Genomic DNA, 22,924 nt, shown 5'->3' with positions numbered 1-22,924 from the left:
GAGCAGCAGCTGAGAGCTTACGTGATCCACGGTCACTAGGTGGAAAGAGTGAGGGCTAATTAGGAATAGCATGGTTTTTAAATAATGGTTTTTAAAACCTCAAAACCCACCCCCAGTGACACAACTCCTCCAATAAGGACACTCCTCCAAATCCTTCCCAAATAATTACAACAACAGGGACCATATATTCAAATATGTGAGCCTATGGGGTCTGTTCTCATTCAAACCATCACACATGGACTTGCATACTCACACCAAAAATCATTCATGCATTTAAAGCAGTGTATGAGAATAATCTTAGGAATTTTCAAATGGTGTTGGTGGTCTAAATCCACAGATTGTCACCCAATATATTAGGCTTGGCACAACATGATGTATCCTTTCAAACACAAGGTCAGTCTCAAGTGAGCAATGCTCTTACTCTTTCATTTCCTATGTAACTAACTCCTGTATATGCTTCTCTGGAATTCATTTCAATAACTGCTTTTCATCTCTGTATACCTAGCCCCTGTGGTAATCATTCTCATTAATGTTGACTAGAATTATCATAATAATGGCCTCCTAAACAGTCTCACTAATTTTTCTCATGGGATTAATTCTATAATGACAATGAGCAATAGTTACCATTTACTGAGAATTTCTAACATGCTAGGTGTGTTGCTAGATATTTCACATTATTTAGATGACTATGACGTTGACATTGCATTTTCTTTCCTACATCATAGAGATGGATACTGAAACCATAAGAAAAAAATATGCTGTGTGTTAAAACCATGTCAAATCCATGAGTACAGTCAGCTCTGAGATGCTCATGGAGTAAGGCCATTTCCTCCAAGCTAGATGACCTTTCTTTGATCCTTGGGACCCACACTGGAAAAAGAGAAATGACTCCTATAAAGTCCCCTCAGTCCCTTCTCACCACCACCACCACCACCAGCATCACACACACACACACACACACACACACACACACACACACACACACACACTAAATAAGTGAGTAAATAAATAATGTATAATTTAAAAATCAGTGCAACCCCAATCCATTCTGTATTCAAGTGTGTTCTTTGAAATATGCCCTATCATTCTCACTCTGTATGTGAGGCTTTCTTGTGTTAAAATAATTACTTTCTTAGGGCTTTCTACTGTTTAGCATGTTTGTTTAGGGCAAGGATTTTATTTCTTGAATATAAAATTGTTCTATTTGGGTTTCTTGATGTTATTTAGTAAAATTATAATAATAGAAAATTTTAAAATAGAAGATAAAATTGATTAGAAAGTCAACAATTTTTAAAATTTTTATTTTTTCTTTTGAATCAGATATAATCATTCACTTTATATTATTAACTTGTTTATAATACCAATTATTTAAATAGAGTATAAAATAAATGTCAGTTTTTTCATAGTAACATCCAATGTTACAAATTAGTGAGTGAAAACTAAATGAATTTTATTATTTAGCTGCCATAATTAATTAATCTTTTCAAATAAAACATCTCCTAGGGAAGTAGATATAACTAATACAACTAATGTATTATTTTATAGGCATAAAGAGATTTTATTTTAAGAATTTGAAATATAACTTGTATTATTCTGATTATATATAAAACATGCATGGAGAAATGATGGGCAGGTTATTATGATAAAATTACTGAATGTTTGTGGGAAGAGTGGATTTTTAAACTTCTGTCATTCTGTTTTAAAATTTTTAAGTAAAAATTAATGCTTCAATGTTAAATGCAATTTGCTTTAAAACAGCATATGAATGCAATTAAGTAAAATCAGTACAATCAAAGTCAAGATATTTCTATTATTCTAGAAAGAGTACAGCACCTCCTTTTCTTTTCTGAGACACTGAAACAAAGTCTCAAGTCTTAATTTGAAGTCTAGGCTGACCTTGAACTCATGGTGTTTCTCCTAGGTTAGTCTCCCGGGTGCTGTTATTTCAGATGTGTTAACATGCTCAGCTGAGAAGTTTCTTACTCATAACTGAGAATGTTGGTGATTAGGGATAAGTAGAAATTCCAAAATACCTTAAATACTGGGGGTGGGGGTTGTGGGGAAGGGTAGAAAAGATAAGTCAGGGAGAGAAGCAAAGAATTATCTCTTATCATATTGTCATATTGTTTGGATAGATTATTAAGACAAAGACAAAAATAGCTAACTTCAGACTATTTTCTATAATCTGTAGCTATATAACATGCTACTTGAGAATTATTTATAAATAACAAGTTTATTTATCTCATTCTCCTAGAGGCTATAATCTAAAATCAGACAAAAACATGTGGCAAGGACCATGGGATGAGCACATATCATGGTACAAAGGCAGAAAGGCAAGTGGCCACATCTCAGAAAAGCAAGAGAGTGAGCTGAGAAGGTTGATCATGCTTGTATAAGACTCCCCTAATATGTAACCTCGTCCCATGGTAATTAACTCTCTCCCTAGAGAAAGGCTTTCAGCCTAAGGATCTCATCAGCTCTGAAACTCTACCTCCCATCAGTTCTTCATTAGCAGTACACTGGGATCAATTTGAACTTTCCAGAGCTGGAGGGGAGGCAATCATATTGAACTAGTGCACACCTCTTGATCTAACTGGCTAATATCTTCTTCGAAGAATATTCAGCAACACAGAAACCGATTGGGAGTGTCCTCGAGTATAGTGTGTGATCAGTGGAGCAATATTTAAATCACAACAGGACTGCTTCTATAGGCAACATGTGCACATCCGCATCACTTACAAGTGAGTTTATCTATTTTAAATGGAAATAGCACAGTATCATTATTAAAAGAATAGTATTATGATGAAATACATGTGAATGCTTAGAAGAGATTATAGAGATTAATGAATTAACAGCATAAAATAAAGTATTAATTCACAATTATAAAATGTTATCTAGTGATGTTCTAATTCCTTCTTGAGCCTCTGAGATGTGTTAGGAAGGTACATGCTTCAGGTAGACCCAAAGGATCTGCATACACCCTAACATAGCAGTCTTCAAGCCTATTAAAAACAGAAGCAAGCTAGGTGGTGGATGCATAAGCCTTTAATCCCAGCATTTGGGAGACAGAGGCAGGCAGATCTAGGTGAGTTCCCAGCCAGCCTGGTGTACACAGTGAGTTCCAGAAGAACCAAAGCTACACAGAGAACCCTGTCTTGAAAACCCAAAAATAAATACATAAATAAATAATAAAATAATAAAAATAGAAGCAAGGCCAGTATTAAGGAGCACAATGAGTAGAGAAGGTCTAGTGAGGTGTAGGGCTGTAAACTATGTCCCATAGTTGAGAGCTACAGAGAATGATTGGTTCTTCTTCTATGCATGTAATGCAATAAGAGCTGAGTGTGCCCGTAGATACCAGTTATTCTAGGATCTTAGAGGCTGGAACAAGGATCTGGAGTAGGAGGCCCTCCTGGACTGCATAAGGAGAACACACACACACACACACACACACACACACACACACACACACATAACCCCACTGTGTACCCATGTTTTATGGCACATAGTGGACTTTTATAGAATAACAAGGAGTACCACAGTTATGTCCTTCACTTGGAAATAGGAGCAACTGGAGATTATTGCATTAAAAAATGACAAATCAGACCAATCAATAGGCCATGTCTTTGCTCATGTGGGGGCCATAGACTGTACATAGATACATACATATGAATATGATGTGAAGAAGAAGGTAAGCTGGGGAAGTAGGGGCAACAGCGGCAGCAGAAGTGTTGTTGAGGGTTTGAAAACATATGTAGCTCTCAACATTAACTTTGAACTTCATTCTAACCTGATTATGATGCATGTGTTTAAAGTGAAACATGAATCTCTACATCAAACAGTGACTGAGGAGCATGGTCTAGTTCAGAGTGGTGAAGTTGCATTTATGTAGCATAGGGGATGGAATCGATGGAATAGAAGTTAGCCTCTGTCTATGGTGGCAAACAGAGCTGTAATATTCCCTTTACACAGACCTGCATTCACACTTGCACACCCCCACACCCTGGTATCCAAAATGACCTGTTCTGTGATGTCAACATGAATCAGTTCCAATCATGGCATCTTTTTTAACAATTTAAAATTGTGTCTGAACTTTTATGTGCTTACAATCCTTGCATTCTAGTACTGAATTGTCTGGAAGCATCAGATGTGATTTCTTCCCAAAGCTGCCTCTTGTTCTACACACCAAGAAGCAGAGAAGAAGCACTGGTATTACAGACTAACTCCTGCCTTTTACTCCCCACCTGCCCCATTCTGTCATGACTGTCACAGTTTACCACTTTTAGCAAGAAGATAATGTCCTCATTAATGTCTTTGATGATTGTATCAAAGTCATGCCCCATATTCAGGCTGCCCAGTTCTAGGTCTCTTGCCTTGTGGTGGCATAATCTCTTGTTTTTCCTCAATGCACAGATACTTAGCAGAGCTTTTTAGAGTCTTATGCATGGGGTATAGTCCCAGATTGGCATCCTGTTATTCTACCTTTCCACAAAATTGGACCACAAACTTATCCGCTACCCTATAAAGTCTTTGTATCTGTTCTCTCTTGCTGTGGGATGTCTTTATTGTATCATTTCTTTTCTCCCTTCTCTTCAGAAGACTTTTCTGAACACTTAGTATATGTTAATCTACAGAGATAAATACATTTTATGGTTTTTTACCAGTGTATATGTGGGCTAGGCTGAAGAACTTTTTGCAAGATTTAAAAAGTATCATGATTTAACTAAAATTGTTTCCACAATGAAAGTCCTGTGTTTTCAGCCAGGCGGTGATGGCACATGCTTTTAATCCCAGTACTCCCAGTACTCGGGAGACAGAGGCAGGCAGATCTCTGTGAGTTTGAGGCCAACCTGGGCTACAGAGTGAATTCCGGGAAAGTCGCAATGATACACAGAGAAACCCTGTCTGGAAAAACCAAAAAAAAAAAAAGTGTACTGTGTTTTCAATCTATGTTCATGTAAATATATTGTATATGGCCAATACATACATTAAAACTATCTAGAAATGCAGTGATAATAAATACAAATAATGACAAGTGTGATTAAGAACTGCCATTGATTTTCAGTTTTAATTGGGGAATGGTTAAAGTAACTTTTTTCTAGGAACACAAAAGTAAGCAAGGCATTGCAGCTATCTGTAAAATGTGAGGGTCATATTTGGTTTTAAGCACACAGAATCATATTTATATTGCCTCAATATCATAGATGGTGTGATGGATATGAATCAGGTTATGAGGCATTATGGAAATTAAAGAACAGCAGGTAAGTGGTAAGATACTGAAAGAGAAAAAGAAAAAAAAACAATATTCATCAATACAGAGACTGAATGGCTTGGGCACTTTGGGCAATAAATAAATGAGTGTATTTTGAGGAGAATCAGCGGTTTTGCATGTTACAAACCATCTTGAAACAGTTGGAGATTTAGGACTGCATCTCAATATCTAAAATGTTGTAAAATTATAATTTATTTTCACATTTAGAAAGTGCCTTGAGCACCAAGGATTGAAACATAGTAAACCAAGTCTGGTTTAAACTAGGATGAAAATGTAAAAATATATGGGAATCATATTTTATCTACACTGATTGACAATACATTTCGTTTGTTTCATGGAGACACTTTTCATTCCATCTGAAAAGTGTTATAGAGATGAGGACCAAGTGAGGTTTGTATGGCTTACGTTTGAGTTGACTGGAAAATCACCACACTAGAGTAACAGTTTATTGAAGCTGCCTTGTTATAAGTATTGCTATACATTAAAAGTGTGAAATTCCACTGTCTTCCTTAGTGCTATAGGTTTAAAACATATGCAAATATAAATATTCAAATTGTACTCAGTAGACTGAAAGGCTCAACTAAACATCTGCGCCATTGTTTTATTGACACTTAGTGATGGGAAGAAGACAAAACTTTGGTTTATTAATATCTTTTTCTATCTTCCCAGTGGAGTACCCCCTCAAATATGAAACAAACACAGATGCTATTTCATGGATATCTTGAGAATAAAGAATATGTACGTGCATGGCCCTATTAAACACACACACACACACACACACACACACACACACACACACGCTCGCGCACACACTCACTCGCACGCACGTCCTTGGAGGTGATTTATCTTGTTTACAATTTGGATAATGTTTTGTCTCTTGCTTTTGCCACTATTTCGCTATCTACTCTTCAACCTAAGCTGCCACTGTCACTCACAGATGACTCAAAGGAGGATTTTATTTGGAAGGCAGTAAAGCATGAAAAATGAAATGCACTAATTGATAGAAAGGTAGACAGACAGATAGATGTGTTTGGACACACATATATGTATGTGTGTGTGTGTTTATGTGTGTGTGTGTGTGTGTTCAAATTATACTATAACACAAATAATATTAACATAGGCAGAAACAATATGTTAAAATTTTCTGCCATAGGAAGCAAAGTTGAAAATAGACATGAAAATATATGTCTAAAACCAGAACTATATTAGTAGAAAGTTTTATATACATGTGTGTATATGTGTGTATGTGTATATGTACTATATATGTAAAACATCTAAGCATTTCATCAAAATGTTGACTTACATCTATTATATATTTAAAAAATGCTTAAGCCAATGAATAGCAGGGTTAGAAAACAAAAGGGACTCCCTGTCTTTAAGAAGTTCTGTTGGGAGACTGTAGCAGTATGCATAGGGCCTGCATAGCTTCCAGCTGGACTGGGTCCCAGTGCTGACATGAGAAGTGAATACAGGCACCCACTCTTAAGAAACTATTTGCAGTTGATACTGACTGGAAAAGGAAAGGTTAGTTTTCTCCAGTGGAGTCTCACTGGATATGTTAACAACATTTCTTTGTAGTCCCCATACAGAGTAGTTTGATAAGACAATTGAACACAATAGTATTTATTTGGTAGAATTTTTGCTTCATTGTGCTTTGTTTGTTTGCTTTATTGGCTTTTTGCTTGTACATTTGTGTTTTTTTGTGGGAGGGTGTGTGTGTGTGTGTGTGTGTGTGTGTGTGTGTGTGTGTGTGTGTGTTATTGTTTGTATTTCAAGAGAGAGATAAATGGCATGAAGTTGGGTGACTGAGGAGGTGGGGGAGGATCTGGTAGGAGTTGGGGGAGATAAAAAGCATGATCAGAATACATGGTCTGAAAAACATTATTTTCAATTAAAATAAGAATAACTAAATTAAATTTAAATTTTATAAAAAAAGTTCTGTTGGAGAGACAAAACACTAACACTTCTTTATGTATTCTGCAATGAACCTGTGCAGGAAAAAATGAGCACTTGAGAGTATGCTAGAAAGAGATTCAAAAAAGGCAAAAGGGAGAACAATATAGGTAGCCTGGAAGGGAAGGGTTAAATGGGTTGAGGCTGGCAATGACAGAGCGTTTGCCTGGCATGTATGAGTCACGGGCTTGAACCCAAGCAACACACACACACACACACACACACACACACACACACACACACACCCCACAACCCTCAGAAGAATATATTGTCTAATATGGCTTATAATTAGGCTTACAAATGTTAGAGGTCTTTCTAAGTGGAAATTCTAGCATAAACAATAACACAGAGGCAGGAGCAGCATGCCAGGAGTAATGTGTTGGCAAATAAGTAGGAGAGTTACATTAGGTACTGTGAGAGATGGGTATGGGGAAATACAGTATGTAGCACTTATTGAATGTTACTGCATATTGGATACTTTGCATATTCTCAAATGAATATATGGAAGTGAGTATTAGCATATCTATTTTATAGAAAGGAAAAAGAGAAAACACAAAATTTTCCAGATCAAAGAGATTTTCCCAGAAGTAAATACCATATTATTTGTGCTTAGTGAAAGAGATGACGTGAAGAATAAAATTCAAGTAGCTAAGAAAAAATGAGAATATAAATGGGCAAATCTAGACAATATATATTTTTGTGAGTTACTTTACTTTAATTTTTGTAGACCAGTGACTTCTTCTTTTCTGTTTCTTTAAAGAATAATTTGTAAAGTGAATTAAAGAATTCTAGACCAAGAAACGTAGCTTCAATGGAATCCATTCACAGTATTAGTGCTGAATGGTGAGAAAGCAAAATTGCTTCTATCTGAGGTAATCATGTAGCTCATTTTATATGATCTTAAAAAGGGTTTCATTTACCTGGCAGATGCAAAAATTGGCTACAGAGGTTTGGTTATCAGTGACTAAATAGGTAATATACTTTGATAAAGTCACTTAATTATCCTAAGTGAAAAAAAATATCAAAATGGCAGAGAATATAGAATAGTAGACATGTCTCACAGAAAATAGACGTTGGACATGCATTACAGAACGTGAAGGGCTTAGTTGTTTTTTCCATCTTGGTACTGATTGCCATGCCCCACTACTTCAAAAACCTGCTTCATGCCCCTCTTTCCCTTCCAGCCTCCTTCTGCTTCCAGTCCTTTCTTCCTTTCTTCTCTCTTTTTAGTAATTTGGATATTGGTGAATCTTGTTATATGAAGTATGAGGACAGAAAAATTATTATTCAATATAAAAATAAAATTAAGTACCATGTGAAGACCTAAAGCATATGAAGGAGGAGCTTCATTTAAGTAATATGGTGACATTATAAAGCAGACATGAGGTTATGAAAGGTGTGGCCCTAGCACTTTTAGAAGGCTAAGAGGCTGTCAGAATCACTCTTAGTTTGAGGCCAGCTAAGATACAGAGTATGAGAGCTTATCTCAAATCAGACAAAATAAATAGCAACAAAAGAAACGATATACACACCTTTCTTCGTGTGTTTGGGATAATGTCTCAGTTTCTTTGCTTGTTGCTGTGTTTAGGTACCTTCATTAATACGCATCAAGGGAAAGGGTTTGATTTCAGGATAGAGTCCCAGGTTACTGTTCATCAGTGCAGAGTAATGATAGAGGCAGATGCTTGAAGGACTGGTCACATTCCATCCACAGACATAATGCACAGTGATGAATGCACGTGATTGTTTAGCTCCCTTTATCCATTTGTATAGCCCAAGATCCCAGCCATGGGATGGTGCCACCCACAGCAGGAGACTTTCCACATCAATGAACACAACCAAAGTAACCCCCTTCAGTGATGCCTAGAGGCCCATTCTGCTGGTGTTTCTAGATTCCATTAAGATGACAGTTAACACCTTCCATGGCAGATAACTGCACACACACTTAAAACCAGCATACTAGGGTGTTTGTGTCTGATATTTGGTAACTATGATATTTAAAAAAACATGTTTTCTAAGATATGTACAAGGATACCTTTTTACATTATTTTTAGATGCTTTTGAAATTTGGTAATTTTAATATGCAATTATCAATATGCTGCAGAGATTGATATTATACAAGGTTACAACAAAGTTGGCAATTCTGCATTAATATGTAAAACTTAAAGAATTTTGTAGCAATGTCAGTCTCAGATAAAAATCATTTCAACAGGGTCATCAATTTCCCTCACATTTCATTTGTCAATTGACAGCTGTCAGAAACATTCTTGGGTGCATCTCAACATTATTTTAATCTAAAGGCAGTTTTCTTTCTAGTTTACATCATTATCATCTTTAACATAAAACATATATTGTCAGTTTTCAAAGCTGCATAACAAATGAATACACAGGAAAAAGGCATCAATTCAGAGGCCAAATTAGTGATTTATAATAATAGTTTCAGAGTCATAACAGTAACATGAGGTAAACTGAGCATTTTTTAAAAATCTGACATATTTTTGGTAGAGCTAAAAATATGTAGGCTTTGACAGGCAGAAAAGAGAAAGTTTGCTTCTGGTCAAAATGGTTAAAGGGACTGAATCTACTTTATTGATTAAGTAATTTTTTTAATGGAAAGGATATTTAAAATGGTAGCCTTTAAAACTCTTGATTTTTATGAAACCCTGAACTTTTCTGTGAGATATGGTGAACAGCTAGGGAAGCCCTGTTTTACCTCAAATGATCACATTGATTAAGTTTCCAGGCTTTGGAACAGAAAGAATAAATTCAAATAGTCCTTTGTGAACTCCCAAAATTTGGAAATGTAGACAACAACCCAGTAATCAAATTAAAGTTTACAAAATAGGAGAGAGAGAGACAGAGACAGAGAGAAAAAAGAACGAAAGAAAGAGAGAGAGAGAGAGAGAGAGAGAGAGAGAGAGAGAGAGAGACAGAGAGAGAGAGAGAGAGAGAGAGAAAGAATTGAATAGAGACTGTATTTTGGTAAGACAAAGAGTAATTGAGTTACTACAGGTTTGAGTATCATGGGCAAGACTACCCAAGGCTGATGAAGAACCTCAACAGAGGATCAGGAAGAATGGACCTTAGTTTACAGTAAACCTGCAGCATCCCAGTACAGTTCTTGTAGCATTGGGAAAATTGTGCAGAAAGAGCCTAAACAGCCCTAATGAGTCTACAAGTATGTGTGAAGAGGGTCAAACACTCTTTATAGGCCAGTGAAGTAAATATAGGTTAAAGTTGCATGCTGCCAAGCCTGAATACCCAAGCCTGAAACCCAGAATCCATGTGGTCAAGGCAAAACAAATCGCAGACTCCCACAAGTTATCTTCTGACTTCTACACACGTGTTATGGAATACATATTCATGGCATGAGTCCACTCACACATACATTCAGACACAGAGAGAAATATTTTTTTTTTTTTTTTTTTTGGTTTTTCGAGACAGGGTTTCTCTGTGTAGCTTTGCGCCTTTCCTGGAGCTCACTTGGTAGCCCAGGCTGGCCTCGAACTCACAGAGATCCGCCTGGCTCTGCCTCCCGAGTGCTGGGATTAAAGGCGTGCGCCACCACCGCCCGGCAAGAGAAATATTTTAAAAATTAAAAGGAAAAATTTTGTTCAATTGAACGTTATAAAAAAAATCTCTGGTTCTCAAGAAATATTCATGACTTCTTGTGATTTTTTTCTCTCAGTTTTTCCTTCCCCTTTAACATTCTCTTTCTTTTTGATAGATCCTCCCAATATAACCCAGTTTAACATCAAACTTCAGTTCAGCCTCTCCCAGATTCCTAGGCTGCTGGAATCTTATGTATACACCTGATGCTTTTACTCTTCAACAAAGTTTAACAAGCTCAAACAAGTCTCGCTGCTAAAAAGAAGTAAGTCATACAGAGGCATTCTGATCACAATGTAATGACCTAAAAATTAATATTTCAAAAACATATCTAGTCATGGATTATTTGAAAATTATATGTTCCACTATGTATGATCCACGAATCAAGGAGAAAAATCAAAGGGGAAGTGAAAAGATAGCTTGAAATTAAAAAAAATAAAATACAACTTATCAGAGTTCATGGAGTGATACTAAGGCAGTTCTTATAGAGGAAGTTATATGAAAAAAGATCTCAAATCATTTTGCCTTCAACATCAAGAATCTAGAAAAAGAAAGCACATTAAAAAATTAAAAGAAGAAGAAAAAGAAGTAAAAAGCCAGAGTAGAAAACAAGAAGATAGAAACAAAGACAATATAGAAAAGAAATCATTAAACTTCAAACAAGTTCTCTGAGATCACCATGACCAGGGGCAGGATGGATTAGGAAAGAAGAGAATGTGGGCATCGTTAGTTTCTGCACAGAGAACAATGGCATCATGACAGATTCCATAGGCATTAAGTGTATAATAGAAAGCATTATGAATAATGTTATATCTCTTAAATGGACAATGGACATGAAATGGACTTGTTCTTTGAACAGAACAAAGTATAAAAGCTCAGTCAAGAAATGAATAGACCCAATGAATAGTCTATTAAAGGAATATTAAAATTACTCCCCCAGGAGGCTTGGAGACAACTCAATTGGTTATGTTTGCAATAAAAGCATGAAAAGCCAAGTTCAAATCCCAAGAACCAATGTAAAAAGTTGGTCATGGCCTCTTCTGCCTCAAAGCCTAGTACTGAGGAGGTGGAGCTAAGAGGATCACTTGAGCTTGCCTACCAAGCAGTCTGGCTAAATCAGGAAATGCCAGGTTTTATTAGAGACCTTGTTTCAAAAAATAGCATGGAGAGCAGTTGACAAACACACCTGATATTTGTCCTCTGTCCTCCATAAGCAGGTACATACATATGCATGTGTATGTGTTTATTCAGCAGTGTGAACACCTGCAAAACACACACACACACACACACACACACACACACACACACACACACGCACACATTGATCCAACTAAATTACAGGTGCTGGGCCTGGTGCATTGTTCTCTCTCTAATTCTAGCTACTCATGAAACCAAATCAGGAATATTTCAAGCTCAAGACCTGCCTGCCCATGTTTGAGTTCAAGACCAACACTGACAACTCTGTGAGGCCTTGTCTTCAAATAAAAACTAAAGAGGGAAAGAGAAATCTGGAGATGTAGCTTTGTGGTAGAATCCTTGCTTAGCAAACTGGTAAAGCTAAGCTCAGTCATCATCATCATCATCATCATCATCATCATCATCATCATCATCAGTAATCACCAGTAAGAAAACCATGATACAGCCAACTTCTCCAATGAATTATCAGGAAACATTAATTTTGCACTAAGTTTTGCAAACTAATAAACAATAGAATTGCTTTGTGTTTTCCTAAAATCTGAGTTACTTTACACAGAAGAAAGTCATTGACTGACAAACCTCCTGTAAAATCATGGGGGCTGAGGAGATGTCTCAGTGGGTAAAAGCACTTTCTGTGAAAGCATGGAGACTTGAGTTCTAATCCCCAGAATACACACACACACACACACACACACACACACACACACACAAAATAAATAAATAAACAAGCATGGCCAAGAATGTTTGGAACCTTGGTACTGGTAGAGGCAGAGATACAAGGATCTCTATGGCTGGCTACCTGCCAGCCTAGCTCCAAATTCAGTGAGAGACCTCATCTTGATGCAATAAAGCAGAGCATCCTGTAACTGGGCACCTAATGTTTTACTCTGGCTTCTAGACTTGTGCATTCACACACACACACACACACACACACACACACACACACACACACACACACACGAGCAAGAGACAGAGAGATGACAAAGAGTCAGAGAGAGACAGAAATAGAGAGAAGGAGAGTGAGAGAAAATAGCAGAAAACATTGAAGGAGAATACAAGACTTTGCATGAATTTCTAATAATTGAGACAACATAGCCTTGATATTAAGAGAAACACACAATAAAAAAGTAGAATCCAGAAACAAACCCAAACATAAATGAACAACTGCTTCATATAAAGCACCAGCCAATACAGTGGACAAAGTATTTCCACCAAGTGATGCTGATCTACACTTGATACCATACATAAAAATCAACTTTAAGTGGATTATGAGCTTAAATATAATCCAAAAATCTACATTACAAAATGTTACTGACCTAGGTCATGCTTTGTTAGACACCAGAATTAAGATACTTAAAAAGAGATGCACAGATTTCCTCAAATTTAAGCATTTCTTCAGGAAAAGACCTATCAGTGCATGCTTGGTCCATAACAGTAGATATTTTTAATTTTTAAACTTCTGTATTTCTGTACTTGTTTAAATGTTGTGAGGGCAGGGAGACAGGGTAGGATGACATGGGAGGTTGCAATAGGCTCATATAGAATATACACATACATGAATTTTTCAAAAAAACTAATTGCCATTATCTTTTACTATCTGAAAGAAGTTCATCAGAAAATCAAAAGACTAACCACAGATTTGTGGGCAATGTGTTCAAAGAACATCTGACATATATGAAGAATGTATTTTGACTGCCAAATTGAATAGGAAAAACAATACAAATGTAAACAAGGGCAAAGGAGTTGAGTGGGTCCTAAGTCACAATTGCTGTATAAATAACAATTCGACTGAAGAGATAAGCTGGTGCTAATACGACATTAGTCATGAGAAAACAATAAATTAAAAAGACGGGGCAAACCAGTACCTTTGAGAGAGCTAAATCGAAATGCCAAGCAGTGTTGGTAAGGATTTGGAAGGAGTTTTCTTATGGATGGAAAAAAAAACTTGGCAGTTTCTTAAAATATAAAATTCAAACTAGTTTTATCATCCAGCATTCCAATCATTAGTGTTTATCATGAGAAAAATAATCAAAGTTGATACAAAGAACCAGATAGAGATGCTCTTGTTTGCTTTGTAATAGTCAAGCGTAAGGGTCCATCAGTAAGTGAATGAGAAAGTACATTGGGGCACGTCTTTGAAGTTCCTAACACTGAAGAATATAAACAGCAAATCATTTGGTCAACTGTGTGCCTAAGAATAGTTCTGACTTAAAGAAGATAGACAGACTGTCAGCAACCCGAATCTAAGCACAGTGTGATTTATTCTCAATCCATTCCATAATGTAAACCTGGGTAGGATAAGGTGGCTGAGGAGCAGAGATGTTTGTGTTATGGCCCTGAGGATTTGAGTTCAGTTCCATATCCCACAAAGCAGAAGAATAAGCTACAGAGTTTTTTGTTTGTTTGTTTTTACCTCTCTAGGAAATAAATTAACTTTAACAAACCACCCACCTCTAAAGCAAGGGCAGAGGAGATGACTCATCAGGTAAGGGCACTGGCCACCAGCATTGACGACTTGAGTTCGCTCTCCAGAACCCATGGTAAGGAGGAAGGAGACCAATGATTAATTTTACATATACTCTGTGGTATATGAACATGTGTGCACACACAAATAAATACATGAATGTAAAGAAAATGTTGTTGTAAACCCATTTATTGTGACAGGAAGCAGCAAATCATCTGGCTAGGAATATGAAGGACTTGGGTCACTGGGACTGATTAAGAAGTAGCAGAAGAATTTGGGGAGGGCACAAATGTGTTTATCCTCTAGACTATGATCATGGTAAAAATTTATGGTAAAATTAAATTTGTGATAAAGTGATGGTAAGATTATGGTAAAAAATTTAGTTGTACACTTGACATGGTGTGTTTTATTGTATGCCTAACATAAGTTCAATAAAGCTGTTAAAATAGTTGGAATGTTAGTAATTTCATATGCTCAGTTGGTATTTTATTCATGTGTATGAATATGAGTATATATTAATTTATATATACTGATAAAAAGAATAGTTTATATCAATACACACATATGGGCAGAATCAAATCTAGAACATTTTAAGCTACTTTGTTATAAAATTATTAATAATTCATTCATTATTCTATATGTATTATTGAGTGTCTGTAATATTTCAGGAATTCTGTTGTGAGAGTCTTATTTTCTTTTTATTTCTTAACATGAGACTCTTAACAACTAAGCAAACCCAAATAATTCATCATTTTGGTTGATTATGTTGTAAAAATGGTTAATGAAATCAACTTAAAATATACAGAATGATTAAAACTGGATCCTTTAAGAAATCATCTGTTTTTCCACTTTGTCAGTCTTTTAGTACAGCTTTCCTTAATGAGCTAGAGTATGTATATTGAAAAGATGCTAATGTGTAACAGTGAAGCCACCTAAGATAGAATTTGAGATACACTACAACAGTGGTTCTCAACCTTCCTACTGCTGTGATCCTTTAATACAATTCCTTATGCCGTGGTGACTCCCAACCATAAAATTATTTCATTGCTACTTCATAACTATAATTTTGCTACTGTTATGAATCATAATGTAAATATCTGATATTTCCAGTGGTCTTAGGCTACCCTGTGAAATGCTCATTTGATCCCCAAAGGGGTCATCACCTACAGGTCGAGAACCACTGCTCTACACACTGTCAAGGAAACAAAATCGGACCAAGGTGCTTTGTCCTCCTTTTCACAAAAGCACTTAATAAAACATTTAATTCAGTTAGTTGACTTTAGGAATATAGTTCTTAATTATGGCATTAATTTTTAAATATTATTAGAAGAGCACATTGCACTTGAAAACTGAGTGTCCATCTTAATCATCTTCACCAACTAAATGTACATCATAGCATGAAGGCATCTGTGATATAAACATACCATTTAGGATTGATCATGTTACAGCCCTTTGTTTTCTGCACCTTGACAAACTGTGTGTAATTAGTCATTATTTTGCTAGATAAATTAAAAGAGTCTCTGAGTGTGGTTAAGGGGATGCATTAAACATTTAGCATATAATGATAAAGTCATTTTGTGTCTTTTTAATACTAATGAGCCATTTAGTAGAAATAATAGTGTAATAGAATTCTCCTCTAAGGCCTATGGCCTGTCTGGCTACGTATTTTTGGCTCTTGATTAATGCTGCCAAGTATGTTTCCTTTTTCTTGTGGATCACGGACTTCATCAGCCATTGGTTTACTGCTTCCATGCCACTATTACACTAGTGATTTATGCTTTGGACAGACAAGTCATCATTGTTAGCTACCGATGGCGTATCAGGAAGTAAGACTGATGGTGATTGCTTTTCTTCTTTAGTGGTGTGTGAAGCAATTTCCGGCACTATTAAAACTAACTAGCATGGAATGAAGATTTGAGGTCTGTAGTAGCTTAATTTCATCAGGTTTCATGACCCAAGTTTGTTCTTGGGGGGAAACTAATGGTACTGGTAATAGTCTATAATGATTAGGGGTCTGTGGGATCTCCATGGCAAATAATTCCAAAAGAGGTAACCAATTCCTGACACCAGGTGTTTTATCATAAAGGCATTATCACCTGAGGGTAACTACAGTTTAATTATTTTTATATGTGTGTATATTTAGGAGGGTTATTTAATAATAAGTTATCTTTTCCCATAGGCATTTCATGTTATTTATCCCTCCTCATATTCTCTTCTCAGCACTGCCAGTTCATCTCAATCCCTAATTTAGCCCTTTCTGATCCTTTAACACATTACATTACTGAGTTCTATGAGCCCTCCTTTAAAAACTCTTCCACTATGGCCCTATACCAACTTATTGAACTCCATGGGAATTATAAATGAAGCATACATATATGGATACCTGAAGATTCAAAGCTAACATCCACAAATGAGAGGGAACATCTGACATATGCCTTTCTTGATCTGTTACCTTACTCAGAATGTTTCCAACTCCATCCAGTTACCTGGGAATTTCAGAAATTTCTCCTTGTTTTTCTTGTTCCTGTTCTTCTTGTTCTTGTTCTTCTTGTTCTTGTTCTTCGTGTCCTTCTTGTTCTTTTTCTTCTTGTTCTTGTTCTTCTTTTTGTTCTTCTTCCTCCCCTCCTCTTCCTCCTCCTCTTCTTTCTCTTCCTTCTTCTTCTTTTGGTTGTCACAGAATTAGCTTATTTTAGGTTATTATTTTAAAAATCTTTGTAAATTAAAAAAAGTCAACTATATGCCAAGACTGTGTAAGTTAATGAATTTATATACAGTTAGAGTTGGTATTTAAGAAGGAAACTGTGAAGGTTCACATTAAAATTTATATACTTATCCACAACCAAACCTCTTACAATAATCCATGACAAAATTAGAACTAGGAAAATTAGAACCTTTGGTTTTATATATGAACTCATATCCATTACTTACGTTCAGTCCCTTTTCTTACATTTAGCCTTTTTTTGGTTCTCTTTTCTTCATGTTTTACTGCATCCACATGTGTGTTCTTATATATTTTGCATTTGAGAGAGAGAGAGAATATGATTTATTACTTTCTGAGATTATGTGACCTTCCCTAATATAGATTATAAATCAATCAATTTTCCTGAACAATTTCTAACTTCATTTTTCTTTCAAGCTGAGTAGTGTGTGTGTGTGTGTGTGTGTGTGTGTGTGTGTGTGTGTGTGTGTGTACACGCTCTGCATTTTCATTATCCATTCATCTGTTAATGGGCAGAGGTTGGCTCCAACTTTTTGCTATAGTGAATAAAGCAGTAATTAGAGCCTAGTAATATTCATTCATTCCTTCATACAGATATACTACATTTTCATTATATCCTTATCAGTTAAAGGACAAGAAGGGTGATAGTTCCATTTATTCCCTGACTATTGTGCTGGCAGGTAACTCTATAGTAGGACATAGAGTCCTTTGGGATTCTGCCCAATAGATGGTGGTATAAATGGATTGTGATCTTTTTCTAGCTTTTTGACAATATCTGCTTTGGTTTTCATATAAGTTACACTTGATTGTGACAGCGTATATAAGACCTGCACAGGCTGATGCCAGACAGAAATCACAGCCAGGAGAGGGATGTGGGCACAAAGTGCCACCCCTGGCTGAGGACCTATTGGCAATGATAGCCACTGGGAGAGGAAGAGTCAATTTCCTTTAAGAGTGTATCCCCTGGTAGAATGACCACACTCAAATTTAAGGGTACTTCTCTAAGAGTGTATGGGTAGCACAAACTGAACTTGATAAGTTTAAAAGGGGAAAGAAAAAAAAGAGCAAACACAAAGTTGTGGTAGTAGGGAAAGGGACAGTGTATCTAAGAGGAGTTAGAGGAGAATGATTATGATTAAAACACATTGTATAAAAGTAATTTTTAAAAGGTGTCTAAATTGATGTCTATGGACATATAAAATTTAGCAATTTGTCATTGGTCTCTACCAGCAGGAGTTCCGAGCTAGTTAGGCAAGAAGCCTTTGCACCCCCACATCCAAGAATAAAAGCATCCAAGTTCTCTAAGCTTTGAAAATAAGATGAAAATGATAATTTATTTAAAAATAATAGGCTGGGAAAGATGACACCGTACACCAGAATAACTTCAGAATTAATCAGAACTTTCTAGATGTTTCTAAAAGACCATGATACTAATTTGGCAGCTACCTCGTTCTATGGAAATCAGTCAGTACTAGCTTTTACTTCCTAACTATTTTACTACAGAATGGTCAAGGGGGAAATCATCAATAACATCTGTGTTTTTGTTAAGGATTTGCCTTTTTTTTCATATACAAGATGAAGATGAGAGTTTTTTCCTTGTTGTTTTATTTTAATCATGGTTGAAGCATACAGAATAATAGACAAATCCATAACATACAATCAGAAGTTTCTTCCTTTTTATTTCTCATGGTCCCTTCAAACTTTCTTACAAAGGGAAGATTTTTTTCCCTGTAGGAAAACATGGACAGATCTTAGCTTTTTTAAACTTCTTAGACATTTTCAGCTGCTTTTATCTAGAAATGCCAACAATTAAAATTTAAATATAAATTTAATAGGTAAAAATTCTATATTGATTTCAAAGTAGGTAACACAGTGTTCCTTCAGGTCACCAGATCATCAGTGAAGAGCTAAGGAAGAGAACATGGCCCTCTTTTCTGTCTCTTCTTGCTTCCTGTATTTATGATGCTGCTAGGGTCAAGAAGAAAGAGGGATAATATATCAGAAGTCAGGAAAATCTAAACTGTCTGATGTGTCATAAAATGGATTTCAGCTCTCCTTGTCCAGCTGCATGAAGAGCAAAGTCCTTTGTGGGGCTTTTGCAGGTTCTCCACAGTCTTGTAATGCAAACACAGCTGAGTGTCCCAGACAGTGCATCACTATGGAAGTCTCATCTGCCCTCTTCCTCAAGCTTCCTGGTCGCATCTTACAGTTGATGTCCTAGAAGGCATGATTTTCAGCCTTTCTCTGCTTTTTCCACACTCTTCTTTCTCTTCAACTCCCTCATCTTCCTCCTGTTTTTACTCCCCTTCTTTCCTATTCTTTCTCTCTCCAGGTGCACATCTTGCTAAGGAAAATATATAAGCCATCTTTGTTCTGAAAAAAAAATGTGGACAGAAGCAAATTTCACACCAGTAGCAAACTATCAGTTTCGGTTTATTTGTGTTTTACCACTAGCTAAGCAGTCCATTTATAATTGTATGGATTTCTCAGACAGCAAACTCCTTAAATACAGTGACTCTGATGTATTTTGTCTTTCAGCTTCTGATTGCTTTCACACCATTGACTTTCTCCAGTCCCCATGGAGATAGAATAGGTAGCACTGTTTTCCCCAAGAAATCTGTCACATAGAAATTAACTTCTGTCTTCGTTTTAACCTTTTATGTAATCTTCACTGAAATTGAAAGAACTTTGAACTAATTCTTTTATATAGGTCAAACTGTGAAATTTAAACTCTGATAGTTGTGACCCATTGAAACCTCCTATTTATCATCCAGACATGGTATGTCATTGTATAACTATTCAACCTTACACAAAGCAATAATCAACAGGCTCGTGTCTACCTACAAGGTACCTGCGATGTTTACTTATGGGAATGTATCTTGTATAGCATTCTAAATTGTACAGTGGATGGAGAGATTAAACAATTCATTCCACAAGTTTTAGATGTTAAAGCTGCACAAAATAGCTCCATTCCCAATTGAATTGGTCAAATTTGATGAAAGTTTGCTCTGCTCGTAGCTGTGAATTGAGGTATAATAAAATACTGTCACATGGATAATAGAAGGAACATATCTGCTCACAGTGAGGCAACATAATTGAATGCCAGGAAGCTCCATGAAGCTCAGTGATTACTTCACAGGTTACATTTATGCCAGCTCATGTTGTAGACTCCTCAACTTGCCATTCTAAGACATTCAAATGACTGAAGAAGTTTTTGCCTAAAATGGCTTAAAAACACAAGAATAGGTTTCATTCTCAACTGGATCTTAATGTTGCCAAGAATTCATCTTCCTCCATTAACTAAGGTTTTTTTTTTTCTTTTCTCCTATATCACATTGTTTCCTGGCAAAGCAGTCACTAGAAGATCTGATGTAATATGTCTTATAACAGCATGGAGAGGAGAGATTTCTTTCTTTCATAGTTCTAGTTATCATCAAAGGATAGCTCCGGAAGCTCTTTGTGTGTGTGGGTCTGCTGTTGTATACAACTGGGTAGGTTAAATGCTACCTTGTTGTGTATACTGGGTAGGTTAAATGTTACCTCAATTATTTCAGTTAAAGATAACCAAAAAATACCTTAAGAATGAGTAACACATAAAAGAAATTCTAGATTTTGTCACCCCAAAGAGACAAAAAAATGTATTGTTGCCTACTATACCTATCTATTGCACACAAAAAAAATGTTTTTAAGAATTTTGAAAAATTTTAGTAAATATAGTATATTATTGATTGAAATACAAACTATTTTTTCATTTAAACAATGCGAAAAACCAAAAAAAATTGGCTATATTTTGTTTGAACATGTGTGTTGGGGGGGAGCAGCAATAAAGTAATGAGTTTTTTTTTTACTCATTATATGAAGAAGCCCATATAAAGATTAATGTGTTCCTACTGTGTTTAGAAGGAAAAACTTAGACTAAGTTTTAGAACTTACAGGAAATTGATTTTTATATTCATCAATATAAAAATATTTGGTAACATTAACCAATTTCAAGTAAGATCTATGGTCTCATAGGCAACACATTTCCTGCAATTTTCAAGGCAGTATTTCAAGTATTTAACTCAGAAATCATAAGGCCAAGATTATAGTAATAAATTTATCCTTACTGCTCAAAATGACAATGCATGAGAAAAATGTGAACTTTTCCATCTGTGTGTAGCAATTTTCTTCAAATAGAAACATTTCCTCCCTGGAGGGAATAGAGAAACTCATGTAAATTGCAATGGTCAGGAGGCTCATACAATCCACAAGGCTCAAGAATCCCAGGAAGCTACAGGACTTACAAAATACCTCTCCGAAGTTATACAAGAAGATGCAATTACAGGTCAGAAGAGACTCCAAAAAAGCTGAGCGCCCTGTAGAACCTCAAAAATCCTCAGTGATATATCAAGCTAGACTTGGATGGAGTCTACTTTTGGTCTGTCATGGTTTTCTCTGGGGTGAACAGACAGCAGTTTACCTCTAACCCGGAAAGTAGCAAAACACTGGTTGTGTGTGTTAGCTACCTGTTGTGTCTAAGTGTCCATCAGCTTTCCATTGTTGTGACAAATTACCTTCCTTAAAAGAAAAAAGCTTTATCTTCCACCCTGATTTCAGAGAATGCAATCCATAGTACTTTAACTAGCCCTTGGGACCTGAAGTGATGCTAAGCAAAATAGAAAAAGTATGTGGCGGATGAGGAAGGGAGAGAGAAAGACACTCACACACATCCATCCATGCAGACTCTCTCTCTCTCTCTCTCTCTCTCCCTCCCTCCCTCCCTCCCTCCCTCCCTCCCTCCCTCCCTCCCTCCCTCCCTCCCTCCCTCCTCTCTCTCTCCCTCTCTCTCTCTCTCTCTCTCTCTCTCTCTCTCTCTCTCTCTCTCTCTCTCTCTCTCTCTCTTTCTCAGAGTTGGGAGGCAGAAAGATAGAGACATTAAACAGGCAGACAGAAAATTAGGGTGAATGAGAGGGAGAGAGACTATTAGAAGGCACACCTCAGTTACTTCTGCCAACAAGGTCTCATTTCCTATTATTTCCACCATCTTCAGCTGGGGCCAAGACGTGGTCTTTGGGGACTCTAAACTATAATGCTACCTGCCAAAATGTTCCTCTTTTAGCTACATATAATGACAGCAGTAATGATACATTTAAATATAGGAGTACATACTTTCTCACTAATATTAGACTTCATGAAAATTTTATGCCCTTTTCAAACTTTCATTATTTTCTGTACAATAAGAAAATTGCAAATTTGAAGTTAGCTTTATTGGAATCAAATTGTTTATATCTTAATTGTATTGATAAGTTTTTTTCCTCATTCAGACTGCAAACAATATTTAAAGAAGTCAAACAAATTTATGAGGGTTTTCTTTATAATGTTAGCATTAATTCACTAATCAAAATTTTGAAAGGAATGAACTATGCACATTCTGTTCAGTAGGCATGACTAATGTTCAATTATTAGCCTCTTGTGCTGTGCCAATTATCTAGTTATGGGTGATCATCCACTAATTTGACTTGTGGAGGAGTTTTGAATGTAGGAGGCCTGGGATGGATTGACAAATAAAAACTGAGCATTCTTTAAGTATTTTAAAAATTAAAATCAATATTTCTTGTTTGTACATTAAAGAATTCAACCTCAATAAAATATAGGAAATACTATTTTACTATAACATCTCAGAGAAATAAATTATTTCACTTTATATCTGAGTATGTATACATAGATACAT

This window comes from Peromyscus maniculatus, chromosome 8 (genome assembly GCF_049852395.1).
Source record: "Peromyscus maniculatus bairdii isolate BWxNUB_F1_BW_parent chromosome 8, HU_Pman_BW_mat_3.1, whole genome shotgun sequence".
NCBI classification, from domain to species: Eukaryota; Metazoa; Chordata; class Mammalia; order Rodentia; family Cricetidae; genus Peromyscus; species Peromyscus maniculatus.
Note: the sequence above shows the minus strand (reverse complement) of the source record.